Source organism: Rattus norvegicus, chromosome 10, assembly GCF_021556685.1.
Source record: "Rattus norvegicus strain SHRSP/BbbUtx chromosome 10, alternate assembly SHRSP_T2T, whole genome shotgun sequence".
NCBI classification, from domain to species: domain Eukaryota; kingdom Metazoa; phylum Chordata; class Mammalia; order Rodentia; family Muridae; genus Rattus; species Rattus norvegicus.
Window position 1 is genome coordinate 86950252 of NC_141543.1, and position 13365 is coordinate 86963616.

Here is a 13365-nt window from a genome sequence, read left to right on the forward strand (position 1 = left end):
TAGGTGAGCCCGGTGAAGTGTAATACTTTAGAGTGCAATTGTCAGCACTGACATTTGTTTCTAGATCCCTGCCTCCTCTGTTCTGTTCTCAAAGACAGAGGGAGAATTTCACCCATACAACCATTTCAGGTTTCCCTTCAGGCATGCGTCCCATGTTCCCAGCCCTGTTCCTGAATTCTGCATTCAGGAACTTTGGGGTTTCCAGCCCTCTGACTGTCACCAGTTCAGCTCCACTCAATCTGCACAACCTTGATTTTTCTCCAGATACCGGGGAAGGAACTCTTACAGCAAAGGAAGCAGAAACACGTGAGCTTGTTCAAAGTTGAGCACAGGGTACATCTCCCCTCCACCACACAGTTCAGTGACTCTGTCTTTTTTTTTTTTTTTTAATTTATTTTATGTATGTATAAATACACTGTAGCTGTCTTTGGACACACCAAAAGAAGGCATTGGATCCCGTTACAGATGGTTGTGAGCCACCATGTGGTTGCTGGGATTTGAACTCAAGACCTCTGGAAGAGCAGTCAGTGCCCCTAACCACTGAGCCATCTCTCCAGCCTGACTCTGTCTTCTTAACACTGCCACCCCTTAATACCATTCATGTTGTGGTGACCCTCCACCCAGTCACAAGATCAATTTGTTGCTACTTCATAACTGTAATTTTGCTACTGTTATTAATCATAATGAAACACTTGATATGTAGAATATCTGACATGTGACTCACAGGTTGAGACCCGCTGAATCATAGTCCATGGGTGTGAGCAAGCAGTTTAGCCACTTGGCGCTTGTCCCCATGTTTTCAAGTAGTGTTGATACCACTGCCATAGGTCAGCATGAGGGTTAAGTGAAGTCCTGCAGGTAAAAGGCTCAGCTCAGTGCTTGCCAGATCAGTTTTGTGACAGTTAACTCCCAACGACGAGCCCACTTCCTGGTGTACTTGTACCCGTAAGTGATGCCCTCCTTTATGTGGCTTGGATTCAGTGACTTCCTCCTGGTAAGTGAAGTATGACAGATGTGACAGGCAAGGTGAAATCATACAGAACCCTAGAAATTTAGCTGTGATCACAGCCCTCAGAAAGTGGAGCCAGGAAAATGAGAAATTCAAAAGCATCCTTGGGCTGTCTAGAAAGTTCTGACCAGCCTGGCCTCTATGAAACACTATTTCAAAAACACAACCACTTCAGGATGCGGCCTTGATCTTCAGTCACCAGCTGCTGAGTCACGAGGGCACTTGGGCAGCTATGAAGAATGCCAGAAGCTGGTCAACAACCACGGGAGTGAACTTGGAAGCAATCTGCTACGGCTTGCCAGGAGATGCACTCTCGAGGTTAGAAGAGGGCTCTCCAGTCAGGGCAGAGCCTTGAGAGTCTAGGCTGGGCATGTGATAACAGTCTCACGGAAGCCCAGGAACCAGACTCCTAACAACAGAAACTGAGGTAATGTGTTTTTTAGCCACTACTGGGTGTGGGGGGTGGTGTTGGGGTAGGTGTGGTGGTGGTGGTGGGGCAGTTTTGTTTTTTGTTTTGGATTTGAGTGGCACTGAAAATCAAGAGCCTCATGCACGCTGGGCAAGCACTCGTTGAGCTATAGCCTTTCTTGTTCTTCATTTTGAGACAGAGTCTTAAGACGTTGCCCGTGTTGGCTTTGAACTCCCTCTGTAGTCCATGCAAACCTTTAACTTTAAATCATACTGCCTCAGCCTCCCAAGAAGCTGGGGTTACAGGCCTGGTTCTGGGTGATAAAGTGTGATTTGCAAGGACTAGGGATGTATGCATGCACCAAGTCTGGGGTTCAACCCCCAGGATTACTTATATCAGATACGGTGACTGGCACAGGCCAGTAATGCTAGAACTTGGGAAGTGGGGGCACGAGAATCAGGAGTTCAAGCTCATCCTTGACTAGATAGCAAGTTTGGGGCTAACCTTGGCTACATGCAACCCTGTAATTATGACAGCCAGACACAGTGGTGCACAACTTGTAAACCCAACACTGAGGAGGATCGTGAATTTCAGCTTGTATTACATAGGGCGATCTGTTTCTCTATTGAGTCTGATCTCTGGGACCTGGATGGAGGAAGGGGAGAACTGACTTCAAAAGTTGACCTGACTTTCCACACATGCACTGTGGCATACTACACACACACACACACACACACACACACACACACACACACACACACACACACACACACACAGAATAAATAAATAATAAAAAATTAAGGACTGGAGAGATGGCTCAGTGGTTAAGAGCACTGACTGCTCTTCCAAAGGTCCGAGTTCAATTCCCAGCAACCACATGGTGACTCACAACCATCTGTAATGGACGCCCTCTTCTGGTGTGTCTGAAGAGAGTGACAGGGTACTCACTTATATGAAATAAATAAAATCTTTAAAAAAAATTAAAAGTACCGTTATAGACTACCAAGAGGGTCAGAAAACATGGCAGTAGCTCTGTGGCTTGTGCCCAGATTTTCCACTCCAAGATGAAGGGGGTCAGTCACTCAGTCCTGTTCTCTCAGCATCTCCCCCTCTCCCTAGGGGAGGCCCACCTCCGGCTGGAATACAAACCAGACAGACCTGTTGCTTTGGATGGGATGGAATCAAGAGTTACCCTTTACTGAACTCCTGTGACATCATCTGCAAACTTTGTTGTGACTGCATCACAGCCAGACCCTGTATCCAACATGACCTCTGACATGACCTACTTCCTTCTCTTACCAGCTCTTGGCTTTGGCTGCTGGTGTCAGTGCCCAGAACATCTGATGTGTTTGGAGGAAGGCAGCTCTTGCGTGGGACTGGCTAGCCAACCAGTAATACGGCCTCCACCCTGATGGTGGAGCCACGGAGCATGGATAAAGTAGGGCAGTGTTCAGCAGAGCAGTGCCCTGGATGCAGGTCCCGGGGCCAGCCAGGGAAGTTCTGTGTGGGGGCTCCTGGTGAGCACAGATGGGGAACTAGAGGAAGGAGAGAGGCTGTGGGTGTTTTGTTACCCATAGGGGCAGAGAATTGAGGAATAAATATAAAGTCACAGGGTTCTGAGTTGCTTAAAGGCACTCTATTTGAGCCTTGTAAAAGTCTTTAATCCCAGTTCTTAGGAGACAGAGGCAGGTAGATGTCTGTCATAGGCCTGCGCGGTCTACAGCAGTGGTTCTCAACCTTTCTAATGTTGCGACCCTTTCTTTAGTGCGATTCCTCATGGTGTGGCGACCCCCAATCACAAGATTTTGTCCTTGCTGTTTCATAACTGTAACTTTGCTACTGTTAGGAAACATAATGCAAATGTCTGTTATGTAGGATGTGACCCCTGTGAAAGGGTCGTTCGAACCCCAAAGGGCTCTCAGGTTGACAAGCAGTGGTCTACATAGTGAGTTCCAGGACAGCCAGAGCTACATAGTGAAACCCCCTTTCTCTAAAAACAAAACAAAAACAAACAAAAAACCAAAAAACCCAAAACTGCTACTTGTTATCCAGCAGAAAGCCAGAATGTAAGTGGCGACGGTGGGACGATACACACCGACAGCCACAGCTCTGGAAGTGGGCAGGCGAGAGGGGTTGGAAGGACTTTGTGAAGCTTGATTTTAAAACATTATTATTGTTTGTTTTTTTCTTTTTTGAAGGATTGCCTTGATCAACAGAAGCTGCCCTGGATATGGTGGCACTCAGGAAGCAGAGGCAGGGGTGTTCAAGACTAGCCTTGTCCACATAAGAAAGTCCAGGCTAGCCAGGGCTACATAGTGAGACCCTGTCTCAAAAAAAAAAAAAAAAAAAGAAAGAAAGAAAAGAAAATAAAATAAAATTGCATAGCGTACAAGCTAGTAACACTGGTAGTCCAAGTGAAAATTCCAACTACTCTGGCTGTTATAAAAATCTTAGATTGCAGGCTGGAGGGAGGCTCAGCTGTTAAAGGCTCGGCTCAGAACCCAAAAAATAAAAAATAAAAAAATCTTAAATTGCCTTAGAGACAACACCCTCATTAGTTGGTTTCCTTTTGAGAGAGTGTCACAGTGCCACCTTGGCTAACCTGGGAATACCCTGTGTAGACCAGGTTATCCTTGAACTCACACCAATCCTGCCTGTGTCTCCCAAGTACTGGGTGATAGGCCACGCCCAGTAGAAATCTTGAATCTTGAGGAAGAAGCATTGGTAGAAGCATCTGGACACCGGCGGTGTTGGTGACCAGCTTGGTAGGACTGTGTGGGGTCATTCTATGCAAAGCAGGGTTTGCAAACGCTAAAATGATTTCCAGGGCCAAGCCTGGCTGCTTTTTTTTTTGGTTCTTTTTTTCGGAGCTGGGGGCCTTGCGCTTCCTAGGTAAGCGCTCTACCACTGAGCTAAATCCCCAGCCCCCTTTTTTTTTTTTTTTTTTTTTTTTTTTTTTTTTTGCTACTCACGGTAACACTTGAGAAAAAAGGAAAGGAATGCATCAGGAAAGAACTGTTCAACAAAAATCAAGGGGAAGAGGCAAGATGGCTCAGTGGGCAAGGCGCTTGCCTTGGAAGCCTGAGGACCTGAATTCAAGCTCCACAGCCAGCGGGTCTCCCCGCCCCCCGCCCACAATTTCTTTAAAAAAAAAGCAAGCTCAGAGTGGTGACTTGTAACCTTAATATTTTTAAACCTTATTTTTAAATGATGGTTCTTAAACTCTTAAACCTCCCTTGTAGCCTATCACTCACCAGAGGTAGTGGGAAAGAAAGGATTTGGGGTGGACCTGTTCAGAAAGGTTCTTTGGAGCAACTCCTGTCTGTTGTCTGGAGACCTACAGTTCAGTTCCCAGGTTAGCAGGCAGCGGCAGCTCGATCTACTCACAAGCACCTCGCGGATACACCAGCAGTCCAGTTCGGTAGAGTCGGGTTAGCAACAGTGGCGAGAGGATCTAGCAGAGACAGCCAGGCCTCAGCCTCAGCAGGAGGGACCCAGAGGGATGTTCTCAGCTGTGTTCTCTCAGGGAAGTGAAGAACAGTGAAGACCAACAAGCGTTGCACAGCTAGCTGTACCAGCAAGCCAAGCTCTGTGTGTGTCACTCAGCCGAGTCCTGTTTATAGCCACGTGTTTTGCCTCAGCATGGGCCTCGCCTCACCACGAGTCCTCAGAGTCCCGACGAATTGAGCTCAACTATTCAATGTAAGGCAGGCCAAGATATATGTGTTGTTAGCAAAGACACGTGTCCTTTCACATGTCTATTTTAGCAGAACATCCTCTCTCCTGCGTCTGCTTCAGTGAAACGTTCCTTCATGCGTCTGCCTTAGCCTTTCACCGGTGTCACTTAAGGGAAACCCTCCTTCCCCTGTTTGCCCATGCAAAACACCGTCCAACACAACTGATTTTCCAAAGAACCCTCATGTTTCCATGACTTCTGCCTGTAGTCCCTGCACTTGGTACGCAGAGGCAGAGGGATTGGGATCTTCAAACTGAGCCTGGCTACATAAAACCGTGTTGTTTGTTGCAGGGGCCTGTGACGTGGCTCGGTGAAGCACCTCCCACCAAGTCTGAGGACAATTCATAGGATCCACCTAGGGAAGGGGACAAATGGCTCCTGCAGCTGGTCCTCTGACTGCCATAGTTGCACCATAGTGGCTTGGCATTCCCATGGCACAAGTGAGTACACACACACACGTGCGCGCACACGTACACACACACACACACATGCACACATGCACACACAACACATGAACTTACACAAAATAAAGTGTAATTAAAACAACCGCTTGGACACGATGGGGAGGACCTTTAATCCCAGCACTTTGAAAAGCAGAGGCGGGTAGATCTTTGAGAATTCAAAGGCAGCCTGGCCTATGAGACCCAGGGCCACAGGAAGAGACCTTATCACTAAAGAGAACAGAACAGCTTAGAGTTACTTGTTGCCCTTGCGGAAGACCTGAGCTCAGTTCCCAGCACCAACATGGTGGCTCACAAACATCTCTAACTCCAGACCCAGGGGATCTCCATCTTCTGTTTTCCTGAGGCACCAGGCACACACATGGTACGCATACATAAATACATCCAGGGAAACATTTACACACATAAAATGAATAAGTCTATAAATGAATGAATGAATGAATGAATGAATGAATGAATGAATGAATGAATGACTGTTACAAAGTCCAAAAGAGGTCAGGACTTAATCTGAGAAACAACCTAGCCTACCTGTAATCAATGGTTTGTTTGTTTGTTTGTTTGTTTGTTTGTTTGTTTGTTTGAGTCTTACCATCTAACTCTGACTGGCCTGGAACTTGGTATGTAGACGGACCAGGCTGACCTTGAACTCAGAGTTCTGCCTGCCTCCCCCTCCCTAAGTGCCCGCAGTGTGTGCCACCACGGCCCTAAAGCTCAGGGATCCTGAGCATGCGCAAGTGGCTTATGCCTGCAGTCGACTCTGGAGAGGTTGGTGCAGGAAGGCAGCAAGTTCAAGGCCAGTCTGAGCAGCTTAATAAAACCCTGTGTCTAGAGCTAAAAGTGGGGCTACAGCTTAAGCATGTGCTGACTCAATGTGTATGGGGGCTCTAAGTCCATCCTCACACTCAGGAAATTAAAATTAAATTACAAAATTACTAAAGGCGAAGGCAAGAGGATTCAGATTTCAAGGTGATTCTTGGTGACATGCTGAGTCTGAGGCCAGTCTGGACCAGTCGCCTCATGGTTCTGGTGACTGCCAGGATACTGTGCTTATCTGTGCTCTGTGAGAACATGTTCCCTGATACTCCTTTCTGGCAGTCTGCTGGCAGCCTTTAATACTGCGTGGCTTGCAGAAATGTCTACCTGATCCTTGCCCTCAGGAGGCGTTTCCTTATGCACGTGTCTGTACCCAAACTGCCCCGTCATAATAGATCAAAAGCCCACCTATTCCTGTTCTCTTTTGAGTTCATTGGTTTGCTTGTTTTGATTTGAGTCTCCACTGTGGAACCCAGGCTGTCTTAACCTTTTTATGAGACAGAGTTTCCCTGAGTAACCCTGTCTGTCCTGGAACTCAGGGATCTGCCTGCCTCTACCTCCTGAGTGCTGGGCTTAAATGTGTAGACCGCAACACCTGGCTTTGTCTTGAACTCATAATCCTCCTGTCTCAGTTTACCAGGGAGAGGATTATAGGTGTGTCCCTGCTTTCTTTCACGTATTCATTTTAGTAGCATTTTGGATGCAACCGGGCATCGCTTGCCCTCAGGAGGCGACACACCTTTTGGCTGAGATCAAGTGTGGATGCAACCAGGCTTCGCCTCTCCTGAGCATCTGCTCTTGTCCCTCAGCCACAGTCCTCGGCTTCATCTCGGCTAACAACTTCTGGGAAACCCATGTCCTAATCAGGCTAAGTGCCAGGGTTAGGACTTGGCCCATGAATCCATCCTGTGCTGAGGTTCTTATGCCTGTCAGAGACTTAGGGGACTCTAAGAAGCGCACGCGGCCTTGGCCTTGTTTTTCAAGATAGGTTTGCAGGGTGGAAGCACAGGTCACTGCAGTCAGGAGGCAGAGGCAGGCCTGGTCTACAGAGAGTTCCAGGATAGCCAAGGCTACTCAGAGAACCTCATCAAAATTAAAACAACGACAAAACAAAACCAACAACAGAAACCACCAGGGTCTCTGGCTCTCCTGGAGCTTGAAACTTGCTATGTAAAATCAGGCTGGCCTAGAACTCACAGAGCTCTTCCTGCCCCTGCCCCCAAGTGCTGGGACTAATGGTGTCACACCACCACACCACACTTGTTTTTGTTTCTTTTTTGAAGACAGAATCTGCCAAGATGGCATATACCTTTAATCCCAGTATGGGAGGGAGAGGCAGGGTAGATCTCTGAGTTCAAGGCCAGCCTGGTCTACAGAGTGAGTTCCAGGTCAGCCAGAGGAAATCCTGTCTCAGAGTAGCCTGGGCTGGCCTTGAACTCCTGATCTCCCTGTCTCAGCTTCCCAGCGCTCGTAATATCCTGCTGGCTCAGGAAGGATCATTTGGGGAAGATCTGCAAAACATTGAGATGAATAAAATGAGTCCCTGAACACCTGTGCTGATCCGCAGGCTTTTTTTTTTTTTTGGTTCTTTTTTTTTCGGAGCTGGGGACCGAACCCAGGGCCTTGCGCTTCCTAGGCAAGCGCTCTACCACTGAGCTAAATCCCCCAACTCCCCACAGGCTTCTTAAAAAGCTTTATACCCACAGGATTCAGAGCCTTTAACTACGTGAAATGGAGTTCAAGATGGAAGATTCCAGGCTTCCCGAAATGTGGCAGGAAGCAGGTTGATAAAGGATGAGTTGGCCTATGGCCTGGGGAAACTGGCTCGTACTGGGGCATTTCTCCCTTGTTGAACCAAATATGATAGCTCACCTTATCCTGTCCCTCCGTTGTGTATTGTGGCTCTTGGTGACATACTAAATCCTTTTTAAGTTCTAGAAAAATAAGTCTCAGACCCCATCCATGCTACTGGGCTGGGATATACCTCCTCCCTCCCTGTGTCATCTACTTTTTTGAGATACAGTCTTGCTAAACTGCCCTGAACAGCCTCAAATTTACTAACAACCTGGGCAGGTCTTGAACTTTCAACCATCTTGTCTTATCGTCCCAAGAAACTGAGATTGTAGGCCTGACTTGTAACTTTTTTTCTTTAACTTTGTGAGTTCAGAAGTGGAGAAGAAATTTACCTACAGCTGTTCCTTTGGGCTCATTTTATTGTGTGTGGATGGGCGTTTTGCCTGCAGTATGTATGTGCAGTCTGTGTATGCAGTACTGGGGGAAGCCAGGAGAGGGCACCAGATCTCCTGGGGTTGGGGTTTACAGCTGCGAGCCACCATGTGGTTGCTGGGAATTGAAACTGAGGCCTCTGGAAGAGCAGCCAGCGCTCTTAACCACTGAGCCATCTCTCCAGCCCCACCTCCCAATTTTGTTTCGTTCGTTTGTTTTTGAGCTAATATCTACATGGGCTTTAAGGCTTGCAGTTCATATTGTAATTGGATGAGGCAGTGCCAGGGGATCCTGTGGGTTCTGGAAGCTTCTTCCCATCTTCAGTAGCACTGGCTCCGTTCACAGCCTGGGGAGCTGCCGGCAGTGTCTAGAGTAGGAAAGCAGGCCCCAGCCATAGTGTGAGCACTAGCAGGAGGCAGCCACTGGTATACAACTACAGTACGTGATGTCTTTGAGAAATTGTGTGCAGTTTGTGGAGCGCTCCAGTGGAATGGAGGCACGTGGGATTCTGGAGCAGGTCCCTTTCATCTATTTAAGATCACTGTGCATTTTTTTGCTGAATGGCTTCTGAAGGCCTGACATGTAGGTCAGAGGTAGAGAGCACTGTAGTGCGTATGCCAAGCCCTAGATTAAATCCCTGCTGTAGAAGGGTGGGGGTTGTGGCGGAGGGAGGCGGTCTCTGGTAGGAAGGGGACAGCTGACCATGTTTGTGTTCCTGAAACTAGAATTACCCATCCCGAGTTCAAGTCTGTCAAATCTACGAAGTCACATGGGCCTAGCAGCACTTTACGGTTTGAGAAGGAGTGTTTCCAGGATTGAACCAGAGAAAAACAGGACACCAGAGGCATGGGCTGTACAGGCTTAAGGCCCAGACTATGTCATCCTCCACCATGGCCCTGCCCACATAGGGAGGTGACTGTCCTTCAGGAGCCTAGGTCACAGAGGGGTTGGCTCAGTAGAAATAAGCTAAGAACAATGTCAATTGCAGGAAAGTCCCAGGGTTGCCCTCTGGTTAACATCAGTGATAGCCAGTCCTCCCAGCAGGTGGGGCTTTGGCAGGGGCCCCTGGAACAGCCAAGACTTCCTGGTAAAAGGACAGGGAAGAGGATCTAAGAGTCATGCCCAGGAGGAAATGGCTTGAGTGGTGGCCAAGGACTTGAAAGATGGGACTACCAGGGAAGGGGGCAGGGCTGAGAGCTGCGGACGGACCCGTGGGCGTGAAATCCAAGGGTCTCTGTGTTAAACATCTGCCGGGGAGATCTCACAGTCGACCCAAGTAGGATAGCTGGGTCGCTGGCCTCAGCCAGCTCTGTCACTCTTCAGCTCACTGCGGGCAGCGTGCACTGTGATTTCGATAGTGTTTGCCCCCTCTGGAGTTCACATTGGAGATTAGTCACCCTGAGGTATGAGAAAGGTGCAATTTGCCCTCCCTGCACACATACCTGGTAGATGGGCAGCTCATTCTTCATGGGGGTCCCCCAACAACTGGAGCAGGAGCTGTCCCTAAAGCCATTGTCTGTCTATGGATCCCGTTCCCCTAACTGCGTTGCCCTGTTTGGCCTCAGTGGGATCAGATTCGCCAGGGTGGAGGGACACCCAAGGGGCCCTCCTCCCTCTCATAGGAGAAAGGGTCGGAGGTATGAGGGGAGGGGCAGCAATTGAGATATAAAGTAAATAAATAAAAGAATTAATGGGGGAAAGGTGGGATTTAATCTGAGAGTAGTATTTAGAGGTAAGGACTTGGGGAAGAGGTTAAGATTAAATAAGGTTGGGGAGTGGAGCCCCCATAACTGAATACTGATGGCTTGCTCTGTGACAGTGGTTCTTAACCTTGCTAATGCTGCAACCCCTTAATCCAGTTCCTCATGCTGTGGTGATCCCCAGCCATAAAATTACTTCATTGCTACTTCATAACTAATTTTGCTACTGTTATAAATCATAAACATATGATATGCAGGGTATCTGCTATGTGACCCCCAAATGGGTCAAAACACACGGGTTGAGAAGTGCTGACTCTATAAGAGGAAGAGCCAGGCAGTGGTGGCACAAACCTTTAATCCCAATACTCAGGAGGCAAAGGCAAGCAGATCTCTGCAAGTTCGAGACCAGCCTCAGACCAGCCTGATCTACAAAATGAGTTCCAGGACATCAAGGGCTACACAGAGAAACCCTATTTGGGTGGTTGGGTGGGGAGACCAGAAGAAATAGACACACATATTCCGTCTCCTTTCATGTGCTAACCTGTGCTGTCTTGAGACTCTGTCAAGAAGTATATGACCAGACACTGCCCTTGAACACCAGGCCTCCAGAACCATGGGCTGAGAATAATCTTTTCTTTTTTTTTTTTGGTTCTTTTTTTCGGAGCTGGGGACCGAACCCAGGGCCTTGCGCTTCCTAGGTAAGCGCTCTACCACTGAGCTAAATCCCCAGCCCCCAGAATAATCTTTTCTTTGTATCTTACCCGTGCTCTGGACACTGTGTTATTAGCAAGAGAAATAGAACCAAGACAGTACATGAATGGGAATCTTATGTTGTGGGAAATAAAACTATGACTAGGCCAACTGCATGGGCTCCCACTCACCAAGAGACATTTCTTCTGCCAATAGCCAATCTACTAATAACAGTACTCCATGCCAAACCCCTGTTTTTTTTGTTTTTTTTTTTTGTTGTTGTTGTTTGCTTGTTTGTTTTAATTTTATTTATTTTTTTTATATATGACGAGTACACTGTAGCTGTCTTCAGACACACCAGAAGAGGACACCGGACCCCATTACAGATGGTTGTGAGCCACCATGTGGTTGCTGGGAATTGAACTCAGCACCTCTGGAAGAGCAGTCAGTGCTCTTAACCCCTGAGCCACCTCTCCAGCCCCAAGCCCCTGTTAAGGCATCTGTCGTCCTCATCCTGTGCTTGGAGCCTGTCATCCTGTCATATATTAATATGGAACTGAAGTTCTTTGAAGAAGTGACATCTACACTCAAGCTCAAGACTTGGCACATGTTAGGCAAATGCTTTTTGCCTTTTTTGGGGGGGGTGGAGGGCTGTTTGAAGACAGGGTTTCTCTGTGCAGCCCTGGCTGTCCTGGAACTCACTCTGTAGACCAGGCTGGCCTCAGACACATACACATCTGCCTCGGCTCCTGAGTGCTGAGATTAAAGGCAAGCTCAAGCACCACCTGGCTCTTGCTTGTTTTATGAGACAGGACTAAGTAGCCCAGGCTGACCTTGAACTTGCTGTAGCCGGGTACTTCCCATCTCCCTCGGAATTCAAGCCGGGCAGAGCTGGCTTATGGGCACGCACACCACACCCAGTTACTGTCCATTTTGTAAACACATTCACTCATGAGTTTCCTTTCTGGGAACTATAAAAAGTTCATGTCAGGCTACGGATGTAGTTCAGTGACAGTGCGCTGGCCTATTCCGTCTAGGGCCAATTCTCTCCTCACCCGTGACTATGCCATTAGTTAGACAGAGGTCATTGTTCCGAGGAGTCTGACTCCTGTAGCTTTAAAGGTGCACTCTCCAGCACATGTCGCAATATTCTGAGGAAGTTATACGCAGTATTTTGAAAATCAGTGCTCGCGCCATCTTTGCATGGCGAAACTTGCCGTTTGAGTTCATTGGAATCTATGATCCCAGGCCACCGTGCCATAGGCATTTAGATTTGGCTCCGAATAAATTTTTTTATCCCACTGAAGCAGAGTTGGTATTTTTTATGTGAACAAAGGTGATTACAGGGCCGGTGAGTTAGCACAGTGAGTAAAGGGCTTGTCACAGGAGTCTGGTGAACACTGGTAACGTCAGAAGGTATGAAGTGACTCCACAAAGTTGTCAACCCAGGCACCCCAGGCACTGTGGCACATGCTCCCCTACCCCTACAACACACATGAACACACACACACAGACACACACACTCACACATACACACACAACACACTCATACACATATATGCACACATACACACACATTCACACACAGACAGACATACACGTACACACACGTACACACATACATACACACACATTCACATGCACATACACATGCACATACACATATACACATACACACATACATACACAACACACACATACACACACAATACACACAGACACACACAATACACACAGACACACATATACACACACACAGACATACACACACATACACACATTCACACACAGACATACACACACATTCACACACACAGAGACATACACATACACACACATACATACACACATACCACACACATACACACACACCCATACACACACACTTACACACATACCACACACACATACACACAAACACACACACACACACACACACACACACACACTCGGGGTTGTTTTGTTTTGTTTTTGAGACAGGGTCTCTCTATGTAGTCCTGGCTGTTCTAGAGCTCACTATACAGACTAGGCTGGCCTTGAACTCACAGACCCACATGCCTCTCAAGGTTGTTCTGCTGTTCTGTCAGTTTTAGACAGCTTTTCTGCAGATTCACAAGAATAGTTGGCATTTCCAATCCTCAGCTTTTGGTCTGCTGGGCTCAAGTCCCCCAGTTCTCTTCTTGACCTGGGCTGGGGTCAAAAGAACTTGGATCACAAAGAGATGGAAAAAGCCAGCAGTTTTGAGAAGGCCCCTGTTCTTTCACCCAAGATGGCGGGTGTGAATCTGAAGAGACCCAACCCAAACATGTCCCATCATAGCA

The 13365-nt window shown here is 47.8% G+C and overlaps 1 protein-coding gene across 2 annotated transcripts in view; it reads right to left on the reverse strand.

The window, feature by feature from the left end:
- Positions 1-398: 398 nt before the first annotated feature.
- LOC102547047 (uncharacterized) overlaps positions 399-13365 on the reverse strand; it is a 51062-nt gene continuing 38095 nt past the window's right edge. The window contains exon 7 of one of the 2 annotated variants that reach the window (XR_015632024.1): positions 399-991. The gene's annotated coding sequence lies outside the window, so the exon portion shown is untranslated. Of the gene's footprint in view, positions 992-4381; positions 5510-13365 lie in introns of those variants that run through there. The other variant, XM_087575023.1, reaches the window with a different exon arrangement.